This window comes from Pan paniscus, chromosome 13, assembly GCF_029289425.2.
Source record: "Pan paniscus chromosome 13, NHGRI_mPanPan1-v2.0_pri, whole genome shotgun sequence".
Taxonomy (NCBI): domain Eukaryota; kingdom Metazoa; phylum Chordata; class Mammalia; order Primates; family Hominidae; genus Pan; species Pan paniscus.
Genome location: NC_073262.2, coordinates 119,402,064 through 119,417,480, shown reverse-complemented (window position 1 = coordinate 119,417,480; position 15,417 = coordinate 119,402,064). Strand labels below are relative to the sequence as shown.

At 48.0% G+C, this 15,417-nt stretch overlaps 1 long non-coding RNA gene and 1 pseudogene across 3 annotated transcripts in view; one reads left to right on the top strand and one right to left on the bottom strand.

The window, feature by feature from the left end:
• LOC134728758 (uncharacterized) overlaps window positions 1-15,417 on the bottom strand; it is a 478,019-nt gene that overhangs the window by 383,394 nt on the left and 79,208 nt on the right. The window lies entirely within an intron of this gene.
• LOC129397240 (large ribosomal subunit protein eL31-like) lies at window positions 13-1,953 on the top strand (annotated as a pseudogene).

Here is a 15,417-nt window from a genome sequence, read left to right as displayed (position 1 = left end):
GCCAATGTCTAGATGAGGAAACTGAGAGTTGAAACAGACGCAGCCAAGATCAAACAGTAAATGGGAAGACCCAAGTTCAAATACAGTATTCCACCTCCAAAGGCAGAGCTTTTCCCACTGCATCTTTGGGGAGCTTAGATTGTCCATTTCACCAAGTGTTTATTAGGGCTTGATGGGGATGAACACCTGGGCAAAGGCACAGAAGCAGGGGAGTCAGAACCTCCTGGCTGCTTCATGTTTTCCTTAAGGCCGTGGACACTCAGGAAATTGACAGCTACTGTTCTCATTAGGAGCAGAGCTGACCGTTGTTCCCAAAGACACAGAGTAAGCCAAGTTCTCCAATGTGGTGTAATCACTTAGCCTGGTCACCGTGGCTGTTGCTTGGATCCGTAAACCTCCAGCAGATCAGTAGGTGTCGCGGAGGACTCAGAGGTCAGCCCAGGGCCTTTCTCCGATGCCTGACCAGGAGCATTCCATGATGGAGTAGGCACCCATCTACATGGAATGATATCTGGGACCCCTAAGAGAAAGCCCTAACCCCAAACACTCTTCCTTCCACCTAAGTCTCTTCAGCTTTATCCCATATTTTTGGAGAAGGCACTGGACATAGGGTGCTGGGTATGGCTTCTTTTCTCCACTATGGTGCCACATTGTGATCTGACCTTTGCCCAGTCCCTTCCTATCTCCATATATCGGCTTTCACCTGTGAATTGGGGGAGTAATGGCAATGTGGGGAGGGTTCAAGCTGGTTTTTATGTGATATCTAACATGGTGCCAGCAACACAGTAGGATCCCAAGAGGTGTCAGTTTCTTTTTGTCCTGAATCTTCGTCTTCATGTCTTCTTCTCTGCACTGGTCTGCCTGCCTGGAATGCCTCTTCTTCCACTTCATTTTCCTGGTAAGCCTTCCCCAACAGTCTGCCCATTACATACAAACACCTTGAGTAGTCACTCCCTCACTGGGCGATGTTATGGGTTGACTTGCGTCCCCCCAAAAAGATATGTTGAAATCCTAATCCCCAATAATCAGAACGTGGCCTTATTTGAAAATAAGATTGGTGCTCTTCCTTTCCAACTTGGGCCCAGCAGAATGGCTCTGCAAAGATGGGTGACAAGAAGAAAAAGGGCCGTTCTGCCATCAATGAGGTGGTGACCCAAGAATACATCATCGACATTCACAAGTGCATCCATGGAGGGGGCTTCAAGAAGCGTGCCTCTCAGGCACTCAAAGAGTTCCAGAAATTTGCCACGAAGGAGATGGCAACTCCAGATGTGCACATTGATGCCAGTCTCAACAAAGCTGTCTGAGCCAAAGGAATAAGGAATATCCATACTGTATCTGTGTGTGGTTGTCCAGAAAACATAATGAGGATAAAGTTTCACCAAATAAGCTCTATACTTTGGTTACCTATGTACCTGTTACCACTTTCAAAAATCTACAGTCAATGTGGATGAGAACTAACTGCTGATCATCAAATACATCAAATAAAGTTATAAACTAAAAAAAAAAAAAAGTGAGCCGGGCACAGTGGCTCAAGCCTGTAATCCCAGCACTTCAGGAGCCCGAGGTGGGCAGATTACCTGAGGTCAGGAGTTTGAGACCAGCCTGGCCAACATGGTGAAACCCCATCTCTACTAAAAATACAAAAATTAGTTGGGCATGGTGGCAGGCACCTGCAATCCCAGCTACTCAGGAGGCTGAGGCAGGAGAATCGCTTGAACCTGGGAGGCGGAGGTTGCAGTGAGCCAAGATTGTGCCACTGCACTCCAGCCTGGGTGGTAAAGTGAGACTCCATCTCAAAAAACAAGAAGGAAGGAAGGAAGGAAGGAAGGAAGGAAGGAAGGAAGGAAGGAAGGAAGGAAGGAAGGAGGGAAGGAAGGAGAAAGAAAGAAAGAAAGAAAGAAAGAAAGAAAGAAAGAAAGAAAGAAAGAAAGAAAGAAAGAAAGAAAACAGGGTCTTTGCAGAGGTAATCAAGTTAAAATGATGTCATTAAGGTGGGTCTTAGTCCAATATGACCAGAGTATTTATAAGATGGGGATACATGGTTACAGGGACAGATACGCACAGAGGGAAGACCACGTGAAAACACACAGAAAGAAGATGGCCATGTGACTGGAGTGATGCAGCCACAAGCCAGTGAACACCATGGATGCCGGAAAACACAGAGGCTTAGAAGAGCAAGGAAAGATTCTCCCTGAGGCCCCTCAGAGAGAGTATGGCCCTGCTGACACCTTTTTGACTGGCCTCCAGAACATCAATCAATTTCTGCTGTTTGAAGCCACTCAGATTTTGGTTTTTTTTGTTAGAGCAATCCTGGAAAATGAATACAGGCAACCTCAGTATCTCATTCGACACTTGCCCCGTTGCACCAAACTTTAGTTGACATGCCTGGCTCCTCTCCAGAGTTGCAGGCTTACCTCTGTATTCCCCAGGGTCTAGACGCTGCTGGGAGGTGATCTGTACTTGCTCCATATCCTGAATTAAAGTTCCATTGCCCTGCACACTCTGAGTCTGTGCCTGTGTGACTGCCTGTGTGTAACCACTTTGTTGATCCAGTGACATTACATCAGCAGGAGGCCAAGGATGAGCTATTTTTTTCTGCCTGTATATTCCGTGAATTAAAGACTCAACTAGGAAAGGCTCAGTGGTCAGGCCAGCAGTTCTGCCCCCTCCTGAGTTTATGAATATCTGCTCCCAGTTCCTTTGCCTCTCATGCTGGGCTGGCTGCTGTCTTGCCACGTGAAGCCTTCACCCTCTCTTCCCCAGCTGGCACCATCATCGGCAATTCCTTTTCTCCTTAGAAAAGGAATTTCTCGGGACTGTGTGGTAGATAGAGCTCCCTCTCCCCTCTCCCCTCTCCCCTCTCCCCTCTCCCCTCCCCCCTCCCCCGTCTCCCCTCTCCCCTCTCCCCTCTCCCCTCTTTCCACGGTCTCCCTCTGATGCCGAGCCGAAGCTGGACGGTACTGCTGCCATCTCAGCTCACTGCAACCTCCCTGCCCGATTCTCCTGCCTCAGCCTGCCGAGTGCCTGCGATTGCAGGCGTGCGCCGCCACGCCTGACTGGTTTTCGAATTTTTTTGGTGGAGACGGGGTTTCGATGTGTCAGCTGGGCTGGTCTCCAGCTCCTAACCGCGAGTGATCCGCCAGCCTCGGCCTCCCGAGGTGCCGGGATTGCAGACGGAGTCTCGTTAACTCAGTGCTCAATGGCGCCCAGGCTGGAGTGCAGTGGCGTGATCTCGGCTCGCTACAACCACCTCCCAGCCGCCTGCCTTGGCCTCCCTAAGTGCCGAGATTGCAGCCTCTGCCTGGCAGCCACCCTGTCTGGGAAGTGAGGAGCGTCTCCGCCTGACTGCCCATCGTCTGGGATGTGAGGAGCCCCTCTGCCTGGCTGCCCAGTCTGGAAAGTGAGGAGCGTCTCTGCCCGGCCGCCATCCCATCTAGGAAGTGAGGAGCGCCTCTTCCCGGCCGCCATCACATCTGGGAAGTGAGGAGCGTCTCTGCCCGGCCGCCCATCGTCTGAGATGTGGGGAGCACCTCTGCCCTGCCGCCCCGTCCGGGATGTGAGGAGTGTCTCTGCCCGGCCGCCCTGTCTGAGAAGTGAGGAGACCCTCTGCCTGGCAACCGCCCCGTCTGAGAAGTGAGGAGCCCCTCCGCCCGGCAGCCACCCCGTCTGAGAAGTGAGGAGCGTCCTCCCTCCTCATCTGGGAGGGAGGTGGGGGGGTCAGCCCCCCGCCTGGCCAGCCGCCCCGTCCGGGAGGTGAGGGGCACCTCTGCCCGGCTGCCCCTACCGGGAAGTGAGGAGCCCCTCTGCCCGGCCAGCCGCCTCGTCCGGGAGGGAGGTGGGGGGGTCAGCCCCCCGCCTGGCCAGCCGCCCCGTCCGGGAGGCGAGGGGTGCCTCTGCCCGGCCGCCCCTACTGGGAAGTGAGGAGCCCCTCTGCCCGGCCAGCCGCCCCGTCCGGGAGGGAGGTGGGGGGGTCAGCCCCCCGCCCGGCCAGCCGCCCCGTCCGGGAGGGAGGTGGGGGGATCAGCCCCCCGCCTGGCCAGCCGCCCCGTCCGGGAGGGAGGTGGGGGGGGTCAGCCCCCCGCCCGGCCAGCCGCCCCATCCGGGAGGTGAGGAGCGCTTCTGCCCGGCCGCCCCTACTGGGAAGTGAGGAGCTCCTCTGCCCGGCCACCACCCCATCTGGGAGGTGTACTCAACAGCTCATTGAGAACGGGCCATGAAGACAATGGCGGTTTTGTGGAATAGAAAGGGGGGAAAGGTGGGGAAAAGATTGAGAAATCGGATGGTTGCTGTGTCTGTGTAGAAAGAGGTAGACATGGGAGACTTTTCATTTTGTTCTGTACTAAGAAAAATTCTTCTGCCTTGGGATCCTGTTGATCTGTGACCTTACCCCCAACCCTGTGCTCTCTGAAACATGTGCTGTATCCACTCAGGGTTGAATGGATTAAGGGCGGTGCAAGATGTGCTTTGTTAAACAGATGCTTGAAGGCAGCATGTTCGTTAAGAGTCATCACCACTCCTTAATCTCAAGTACCTAGGGACACAAACACTGCGGAAGGCCGCAGGGTCCTCTGCCTAGGAAAACCAGAGAACTTTGTTCACTTGTTTATCTGCTGACCTTCCCTCCACTATTGTCCTGTGACCCTGCCAAATCCCCCTCTGCGAGAAACACCCAAGAATGATCAATAAAAAAGGAAAAAAAAAAAAAAAAAAAGGAATTTCTCATGCCTCTAATCCCATCACTTTGGGAGGCCAAGATGGGTAGACCACCTGAGGTCAGGAGTTTGAGACCAGCATGGCCAACACAGTGAAACCCCGTCTCTACTAAAAATACAAAAATTAGCTGGGCATGGTGGCTGGTGCCTGTGATCCCAGCTACTCGGAGGCTGAGGCAGGAGAATCGCTTGAACCCGGGAGGTGGAAGTTGCAGTGAGCCAAGATTGCGCCATTGCACTCCAGCCTGGGTGACTGAGAAAATAAGACCCTGTCCCAGAAAAAAAAAAGAAAGAAAGAAAAGAAAAGGAATTTCTCAACCAAGAAGAAGTTGGAATGCTCTAAAGTAACTTCAATCAAAAGAAAAAAGAGGCCAAGGGAAGAGAAAGTAACATGCTAATGCCTAGAAGCAGTAGGTCACATGGCCCAGAATTCTACCACCACGTAGCCCAAGATCACACACAGGGCTCTCAGTTCTCATTCTCACCTGCGAACCAGGTGGGACATTAAACCAAGCTGCTCATCTTTCTAGCCCAAGAGAAAAGTGGGCCCTCTCTGCTCCACCAAGGCTGGTGGAGGTTCCAGACTCTGCTAGAACCTGCTTTCTTGATCTCTGTCTGTATGTGGCTCCCCAGCCTTTGTCTCTGGCTTTGGACTTCCTTGCAGAGCACTCTGTCGCTGCTCTGGCCCCTCCAGGTTCCTCCGAGCCCTGCCCTGGTCTCTGCTTTGCTGAGTGAGGGCACCTGCACTGCAACCTGGCTGCAGAGAGTCCCTACCTTGATTCCCTTCTGCAGTCTCAGCCACACCAGCTCCAGGGAGCCACCTCTCTCCATTGGTCCCTTCTCTGTCCTCTGCAGATGCCTGTCCTATGTTAAACAATGGTATATCAAGATGATGTCTACCTTCAAATGGCCTATTTTCTTCCTAAGGAAGTGACCTTATTGTTTATTCAACAAATATTTATTGAGTACTATTATGGGTTACATTGTGTCCCCCAAAAACATATTGAGATCCTAACCCCCAGGACCTGTGAATGTGACTTTATTTGGAAATAGGGTCTTTGCAGGTGACCAAGTTAAAATGAAGTCATTAGTGCGGGCCCTAATCCAATATGACTGACCTCCTTATAAAACAGGGAAAATCTGGACACAGAGACATGCAGAGGGCAGATGATGTGAAGACACAGGAAGAACGCCAAATATAAGCCAAGGTATGTCTGAGGCTACTCGGGGTTAGGAGAGAAGCCTAGGATAGATTCTCCCTCTCAGCCCTGAGAAGGAACCAAACCTGTCAACCCCTTGTTTTCAGACTTCTAGCCACCAGAACAGGGAGACAACACACTTCTGTTGTTTAACTTGTGATACTTGGTTACAGTAGCCCTAGGAAACTATGAGCCAAGTGCCTTCATTCTAGGATCAAAACTCCATATCTTCACGGAGTTCACATTCTAGAAGGGGATAACACACAAGAAACAATTAAATGAACAAAGCATGTCAAATGCGGGTGGCCATAAGTGCAATGGAGAAAAATAAAGCTGAGAATGGAGTTAGAGAGTACAGGCGAATGGGAAGCACTGCAATTTAAAATAGAAGAGTCCTGTAATCCCAGCACTTTGGGATGCCAAAGCGGGCAGATCACCTGAGCTCAGGAGTTTGAGACCAGCCTGGCCAACTTGGTGAAATCCCGTCTCTAGTAAAAAAAATACCAAAATATATATATATATATTAGCCAGGCGTGGTGGCAGGCGCCTGTAATCTCAGCTACTTGGGAGGCTGAAGCAGGAAAATCACTTGAACCTAGGAGGCAGAGGTTGCAGTGAGCTGAGATTGCACCACTACACTCCAGCCTGGGTGACAGAGCAAGACCCTGTCTCAAAAAAATTAATAAATAAAATAAATAAAGTAGAAGAGTCAGGGAAGGACACTCCAAAGAGGGAACATTCGAGCAAAGACCTAAAAAAGGTGAAAGTGACATCCGAGGAGATATCTGTGAATAATATGGTTCAAGTCAAGGAAGCAGCACACATATTGAGCACCCTTTGTATGCCACCCTGTTCAGCTGGGGGCCAGGCAGGGTTGTGAGGGATGATTGGAAAGGCTGCTGCAGCGAGAGGGCTGCTGGCCTCCACGTCACAGCACTACCAGCCTCAGACGTATGTGCCAACATCATCTCCTGGTGCGATTTTGCACAGACACACAGATCAGCAGAAGTGAAAGAAGACTCTTCACTGCAAATAAGTTTTTTTTCCATAAACCTGTAATTACGAATAGCACAAATATGTTTCATTTTTGTGCAAGTGAAATAAGACTGTTAACTTATTCCAGTTACCGTTTGAATTATATTGTGATTGTTATAACCTTGTTTTGTCCTTGGGTCCATTTTCAACCAATGTCAGAGTCCTCGAAAATGGAAGAGGCCCTGACCTCTCCTGACCTCTGAGAGGCCCTGGCACACCAGGTCTGGTGCTGGATTCTGGCAATCTAAGAACAATAAGGTGCAGTCCCTGCCCTGGAGAACATGAGGCCTTGCTAAGAAAGAAGGGTATGTAAACATGTCATTTCAACAGAATGTTGTAAATACTCTGATGGGAGCATATGAGAGTTCTTTGGAGGGCTTTTTAAAGTTCTTTTTTTTCTTCAGTACAAGGGAATCTTGAGGCAAAATTCTATACGGACTGGTTGTTTGCAGATACAATCTTACATCAACTGCTTGGCCAGGCACGGATTTAAAGAACAAATCAGTCTGAGAACAGTGGCTCATGCCTGTAATCCCAATACTTTGAGAGGCCGAGGCAGGAGGAACGCTTGAGCCCAGGAGTTTGAGACCAGCCTGGGCAACAAAGTGAGACCCTATCTCTACAAAAAATCAAAAAGTTAGCCAGGCTTGGTGACACATGCCTGTGGTCCCAGGTAGGTGGTAGGCTGAAGCAAGAGGTTCACTTGGGCCTAGGAGGTGAGGCTGCAGTGAGTTGTGTTCACACCACTGCACTCCAGCCTGGGCAACAGAGACAGACTGTTGAAAGCAAGGGAAGCGGAGGGGAGGGGAGCAGAGGGGAGGGGAGGGGAGAAGAGGGGGAAGGGGAAGGGAAAGGGGAAGAGAGGGGAGGGGAGGGGAAGGGGAATAGAGGGAAGAGAAGGGGAGGGGAGGGGAGGAGAGGAGATGGGAGAGGAGGGGAAGGGGAAGGGGAAGAGAGGGAGGGGAGGGGAGGGGGAAGAGAGGGGAGGAGACAGGAACGGAGAGGAAGGGAGGGGAAGGAGAAGGTGGGGGAAGGGAAGGGGGAGGAGAGAGAGGGGAAAGAAAAGAAAAGAAAAAGCAAGCACAAATCAACCCCTTCTGAGTGCATTTCCCTCCAGCTATGAAGTTTTCCTAACCATGACCCTTTGGGGTCTCCATCTTAAAAATAAGCAGGGAACTCTTTAACCAAAAGAAGATGCCAAAGTCGTAAAGAAATTGACCTCAACAAAGCCTCGCTCCTTCTCCAGCAGTTTCCAGCTCCATTGTCTTAATCTTCCCGTGAGAGTCATGTGTCAAAATCTTGACCAGTCTCCCCATGACTTTGCCATCTCCTCTTTCACCTCATCACTTGCTTCCTCCTCCCACTACCAAAGTCATCCAGTCACTTCCATCACCTCCTTCCACATCCTCACCACCCTCTCCACCCTAACTTACTCTTTTTGCCTCTTTCTGTCTGCAGAACCCTGGGAAAAACCCTTCACCAAGCCATCAAGCCTCACAGGCCTTCTTTCAGGACTAGTTCTTCCTGCCCTGGTTGCCATACATGGCACTGTGGACCTCCCCCTCCTGAAATGTCTTCATCTTCGGACTTTCCAGATCAACTCTGCCCTAATTCTTCTGTCCCAGACCACTTTCGTCATCCCCTTCTTTGCCTTCCCTTCCTCCTCTTTCCCCTTAAATACGTGCATGTGCTAAAGTCCAGTCCCTTCTGAATCTCCTGCTTTCTCTTCCTTGCAAACCTAACTCCTCATGGCTTCCACCCTCAGTTTTACATCTGTTACTCCAAAAGCTATAGCTCTACCCCTTACTTGGTCAGATAAGCCAACTGTCTACCCAGATTTCTGCTACTTTATATCACAACTGCCTGAGATTCAACATCCCTCAGCCGGAACACAATTTCTTTCTCACCAAATCACCCTCTTTTTGACTTCTTGACCCCAGTTCATGGTAGCACTATCCTCCTTGTTATCCTGATCTGACACCTCAAAAGAACATCTTATCCTTCACCTCTCCTAAGTCCCCCATATTCAGTCAGCTGGTACTTTCTTCAAAATTTCTCTCTCACTTCTCCACGGCTATTTATTCTCATTGCCACTGTCCTCCCTCATCTGGGCTATACAAATAGTCATCACATGCACCTTCTCCCTCCTGCCATGGGATCTTTGAATGGAGAACCCTCTTCCTTCATAATCTACTTACTCCACGTCTATCATCCTTAGTTCTTCACCCTAACATCACTTCCTCAGGGAAACATTTCCTTCCGTGTCTGACTCTAAAATCCACACTCCTCCATCTGACAAGGGATACGATAATCAGAATATGTAAGGAGCTCAAACAACTCAACAGGAAAAAAAATCTATTAATCACATTAAAAAAATGGGCCAAAAACTGAATAGACATTTCTCAAAAGAAGACAAACAAATGGCAAACAGGTATATGAAAAAGAGCTTCACATCATTGGTCATCAGAGAAATGCAAATCAAAACTACAATGAGATATCCTCTCACCCCAGTTAAAATGGCTTTTATCCAAAAGACAGGCAATAATGAATGCTGGTGAGAATGTGGAGAAAGGGGAACCCTCATACACTGTTGGTGTACATTAGTACAGTTACTATGGTGATCCAGCAATCCCACTGCTAAGCGTATGCTAAAAAGAAAGGAAATCAGTATATCAAAGAAATATCTGCACTCCCACGCTTATTGCGGCAATATTCACAATAGCCAAGATTTGGAAGCAACCTAAGTGTCCATCTACAGACAAACAGATAAAGAAAATGCAATACCTATGTATAATGGAGTACTAGTCAGCCATAAAAAGAATGAGATCCTGTCATTTGTAACAACATGGATGGAACTGGAGGACATTATGTTACATGAAATAAGCCAGGCACAGAAAGACAAATGTCAAATATTCTCACTCATACATGGGAGCGAAAAATTAAAACAACTGAACTCATGGACATAGAGAATAGAATGATGGTTACCAGAGGCTGGGAAGGGTAATGGATGGGTGGGGTAAGGGGTGAGGATGGTTAATGAGTACAAAAATATAGTAATATAAACTGAATAAATCTAGCATTTAATAGCACAAGAGGTGACCACAGTCAACAATAATTTATTGTACACCTTAAAATAACAGTGTATAATTGGAATGTGTATAACACAAAGAAAGGATAAATGCCTGAGGTGATGGATAACCCATTTACCCTGATAGGATTATTACACATTGTATAACTTTATCAAAATATCTCATGTATCCCATCAATATATACACCTACTATGTACCCATAAAAATTAAAAACAAAAAAATAAAAAACATACCCTGTTATAGGAACTCATAGTCCCATGTTCCTCTCCAGGACTTACCATAGTTGAAATTTTATATTTTTTATGTGATGATTTGATTCAAGTTGGCCTCCTTACCAGGCTGTCACCTCTAGGAGTTGGAATCATGTTTGTTTTTTCTCATCACTATCTCCCCAGGCTCTTGCAGGGGCAGGGTACTTAACACATAACAGATGCTCAGTACATATGTGTTTTGTTTGTTTATTTGTTTGTTTGTTTTTAAGTGAAAGCAAATTTATCAAGAAAGTAAAGGAATAAAGAATGGCTACTCCATAGCCAGAGCAGCCTCAATACATATTTGTTTTGAATTAATGGCTTTTTCCATGACACTCTCTGTCACAGATTGTATTTTGCAAAGGTGACCACAGCAGTATTTCTGGTTCCACCCGCTGTTCCTCCACCAAGAGGGGGATTTTACTTCCCCTCCCCTTGAACTTGGGCAAGATTTTGTAACTGTCTTGATGAGCGGAGCCAGGACATGACTTCTGAAACTCTGTTGGAAAAGGCATTACAGTTTCCTAGGTCTCTCAAAATGCTTGCCCTTGGAACCCAGCCTCCATGTTACGGGGAAGCCCAGCCTACATGGAGATGCCATGGACATGTGTCTGGGAGACAGATACAGCAGAGGACTCAGCCGACTGCAGTGTGAACTGCAAACAAGTGAGTAAACAAGCCTTCAGATGACACCAGCCACAGCCATCAAGTCGTCACCAACTTTCGAGTCTTCTAGCTGGAGCCCCAGACATTGGAAAGTGGAGACAAATCATTCCTGCTACACCCAGTCCAAATCTCTGACTCACAGAATTTGTGAGCATGACAAAAGATTGTTTCATGCCACTGCATACAGTGCAAAAGATAACCCAGCCACTTTCTCATTTACACCTGCAGTGCCTCCCACTGCCTGTAGGACACAGTGTATGATCCTTGGCTTGGCCTTCCGGTTCCAACCTGTTTGTCTCTATTTATCGCCCTCTAGAGGAAACTGCTTCTCCAGCGCAACTGATCTACTCATTGTTTACCACTATCCTCTGTCCCTTCCTCCTTTCACCCTGCCCTCACTGTTGCCTATAACTGCAATGGCCTCACCTCTAGCCTCACCAAATTCTCCCCATTGCCCAACGCTTGGCCTCTTCCCCAAAGCCTCTAAAACAATCCCAGGTAAACAACACTCTCACTCTTCTTGCAAGCTAGACTTTCATTATTTAGTAATATCATTTTCTAAACGGAAAAACCAGAATCCATGGTCTGAATTATTTTTATAATTTGTGCTTTTACTTTCAAGGAGAATTTCACACAGAAATTAAAACTTACTTCCATTTAGTGATGTACTCGACCAATAGCCTTCGCTGCAAAGTATAAGATTAAAAACCTCGTAAAGTAGGCGTGGTTATTATTTTTACAGATGAGGGAACTGAGGTTTAGAAAGATTAAATAAATTAACTACAGTCAGATACTTAATATTTGGTGCAACTAGGATTCAAACCTGCATCCTCTAAGACAGAACGTAATCACTGCTTAATCTAGTAATTAAATATGTACAATATTATAGTATGCTTTCCTTTTATAAATTAATTCTTTATTATAAAAAGTAATACATGCACATAATAAAAAATGTCAATAGCACTCAAGAATGCAATATAAAAGTAGGTCTGTCTCCAAATCCAGACTCTATTCCAGACTCCATCCAGTTCTTTTGTGTATTTCCAGAAATATTATGTGCACAGGTAAGCATCTCTTTGTTACACACAGAGGGCATACTATTTACAGCATTTTCTCTTTACAATATCTCTTGGAAAGCATTACATGTGGACGTGTATACAGTTCCTATATTCTTTCTCTGGCTGCATAATATTCCATGGTTGCCTGTTAATAATCTTGGAGTAGCCAGAAGCTAGAGAGAGATGGAGAGAAAGAGAGAGAGAAGGAGGGAGCTGGATGGAAAACTACAGTAAAATGAGAAGGGATGAGGGGAGGCCAGCAGGCCTGAAGGAGGAAACACCTGATTCCCAGGCACACTGTAAAGAGAAAGCAAGCCTGGCTGGGAACAGAAGTGAAAACAGAGGAGGCTCTGAATACATTGTATAGAAGTGGGCCCCAGAGGTGGGGGAAAGGAGTTATTGAGCTCCACGGGGTGAACATTTGCCTCTAACCTGTTTCCTGATGACTTCATCATCCCTCCTGAGGACCTACCCACTTTTGCCAACCCCACCATTTTTTAAAAAGTGCCCCACCGAAAAGAAAACAAACATGTTACTATTTATTCATGCAAGAAGGCCCAGGAGACACAATAGACAGCAGCACCAGCCTAATTAAATGAAACAGGGTAGGTGTAACTCAAACCACCTTGGGAAAATATAATCTGCCACCAAAACAAAATTCCCACCGTTCAGACCACAGGGAAATCAGACCAGCCTCCTCGCCAGGTTCCCAAGCAAAGGCTGACTCCGCAGGCAGCAAGATAAGAGAAGGTCGGCTTCTCGCCAGTAGCCTTCCTCCCTCCGCTCTCAACTCTGTGCACCCCCATGGCCCCCCACCTCTCTGAGCTTGTTCACCGACATATCAGAGCTGCTCCCTTTGTGGGCTGGACTGTTTAGCTAATTCGTCCATGGAAAACAGTTCAGGTTCAGATTCCAGGCCAAGGCAACCAGACACCAGTTGCAAATCCAAGCTTGGGGATTGTATCTCTTTCACCACTTTGAGACACATAAACTGCATCTCTCCTCCCTGACATAGCTTTTCTCTCCACCTAGGGAAACCTCAGGGATGCTCCCAGTTGGACCCTCCAAAGCTAAGACATGGGAGGGGTACTGGAGAATCTCTGAACTGGCCTTCTCTAAATTTAGACGTGGACTCTGAGAGTCAGAAGGTGAGCTTGACCTAAGGATGTGCTCCTGGGCACCTTTGTCTGAAGAGTTCTGGGGCCAGATGAAAAATCTGACTATGTCTCTAGATTTCCCTCATCAGCTGCAAGTGGGCTCTGGAATTAGACCTGCCTGGTCAGGTCTCAACTGTACCACTCCAATTGTAACTAGGTGAGTTTGGGTACAAGCTTAATCTCTTTTTGCTTGATCTCCTAATCTGTAAAATGGAAAGAACAGTTTGTCTCTTCCTTCCCCGACAGGATTATTGTAAAAATTAAATGAGGCTACCCACGTAAAGTTCTTGGCACACGGAAGGTGCCGCAGAAGTATGAGTTAGTTTCTTCCTCCTGAGAAAGTCTATACCCACCCACTCCAACCTCACTCCAGTCCTCCTTTCATGGGTCCAGTGTAAAAATGAGGGGCTTCAGACTGGGCACAATCGCTCACACCTGGAATCCCAGCTACTCAGAGCCTGAGTTGGGAGGATTACTTGAGCTCAAGAGTTCAAGGTTGCAGTGAGCTGTGATCGCACCACTGCCCTGTAGCCTGGGCAACAGACTGAGAGTGATTGATGCATACCAGGCATGTGTCCCAACTGTTCAAACCTGTGTCCACCCCCAGCCAGGCCAGCTGTCTGAAACACCATTCATGAGTCATTCTTCCAGGCCACAAGGGCTTTAGGGATCTGTTAGCTGCAATGGCTGTAAGTGTTAGTCACTCTCAATTACAGAAGGGGGTGATTGTGCTGATAATCTGAAAATGTAGCTCCCCCTTGCTATAGGGTTTCTAAAGCTCCAGGAACTCAGTCCATCCTCAAGAGCAAAGCTGCACTGTGACCCTAATTCCATCCTCAGCAAGGCCAGAGAAGAGCCAGGGCCTGAGCACCAGAGGGCAGGGCTCTTCCCTAACCCCTCACTCAACCTCCCTCTCTTCTCCAGGTAGAGCCAGTCCCAGTCCCTTGACCTGGCCACCGAGCTCTAGTTTCCAGCCATTTCATCACCTCTGGGTCCCTTCTCTGAATCCTCTCCAGGTTCCCCTTGTCCCTCTCAAGCTGCCCATCCGTCAACACCCGTTCCTAAGCTCCTGCCCTATTCAGATGACTGTACTCAGAGCTGGCCCTGGGGCTGCGGTCAGAGTCTGGCCAGGGTAGACAGAGTATCCTGGGGAGATGACCTCATAAGCCCTCCCTCATGGAGTATTTTTAGGCATCACTTTCCTCCCCCTCCCACTCAGCTTCCATGCACTTCCAGTGCAGTCCAGAACTCTCCGGAATCTCTAGGGGTGCTGCAACTCTTGTTGTTTTCCCAGTGTTTAAGGAGTGGAAACTGTAACTGCCCCTCCAAACACTCAACTCGTCATCCTTTGAATGATTCTTTTTCATTTCTACTCTGCTTCTTTTCAGAAAATAAAGATAGACTCTTGTCAAATATTGAGGGACTCCAACCATCACCCCCGAGGCAGGCAATTCCAGCTCCGTGGCTGCATTCCCTCCTCTATGTGGCTATGATGTGGTTTCCTTTGTTGCCAATCTAGTTACATGTCACATAGACTAAAATCCTGTGAGTCTGCCTCCTCCCCAATGTGGGGAGAGTCCCAGATCCTCTCCAAGAATTCCAAGAGTGGCATCCAGAGATCTCAGAGTCCAAGAAGCAACAGCATGTGACCACGAGAACTTGAGGCTGGATCTCAAGGTATCAAGGTCTCTGTTTAGTCTCACCTTCATTTTGCCCATCTTTCTGGAGAAGTTGTTTTAATGTTCTAGTTTCTCTGTGCGGTCTTTGATTATTTACTTTTTTTCTTTTTGGCCACCAATGAACTTGGCCACCAATGCATCCACAAGTATCCACATACCTCTCAGGACCTTGAGATAGAAGAGATTCTGATGCTACCAGGCACAGCGACCCAACTCCTTCTCACCTTCATGCTCTGCCCCATCATTGCCAAGCACCTAATCTAAAGTGGGCCCTGGAAAACCAGCTCCAGGCCATATCTGGCCATGGCTACCAGTCACTCACTGGGTGCTAAAAAATGAGGAAAACCTTCCCAGCCTGGGACAAGGGGAGAGGGAGGCTTAAAGGCTCAATCAGGAGGTTTGGAGGGTCCTGTCCCATCTCCATCTCACCCAACTTCAATGAACCCAGAAAGTATGGAGAGAAAGTATCTCAATCCACACCAGATGGAGGACAGTGCTGGCAAACAGCTGGCCTCAACAAATAGTTGTTGCTTTTTTTTGCATGATAAATGCTGCTGACAGCCAGAAT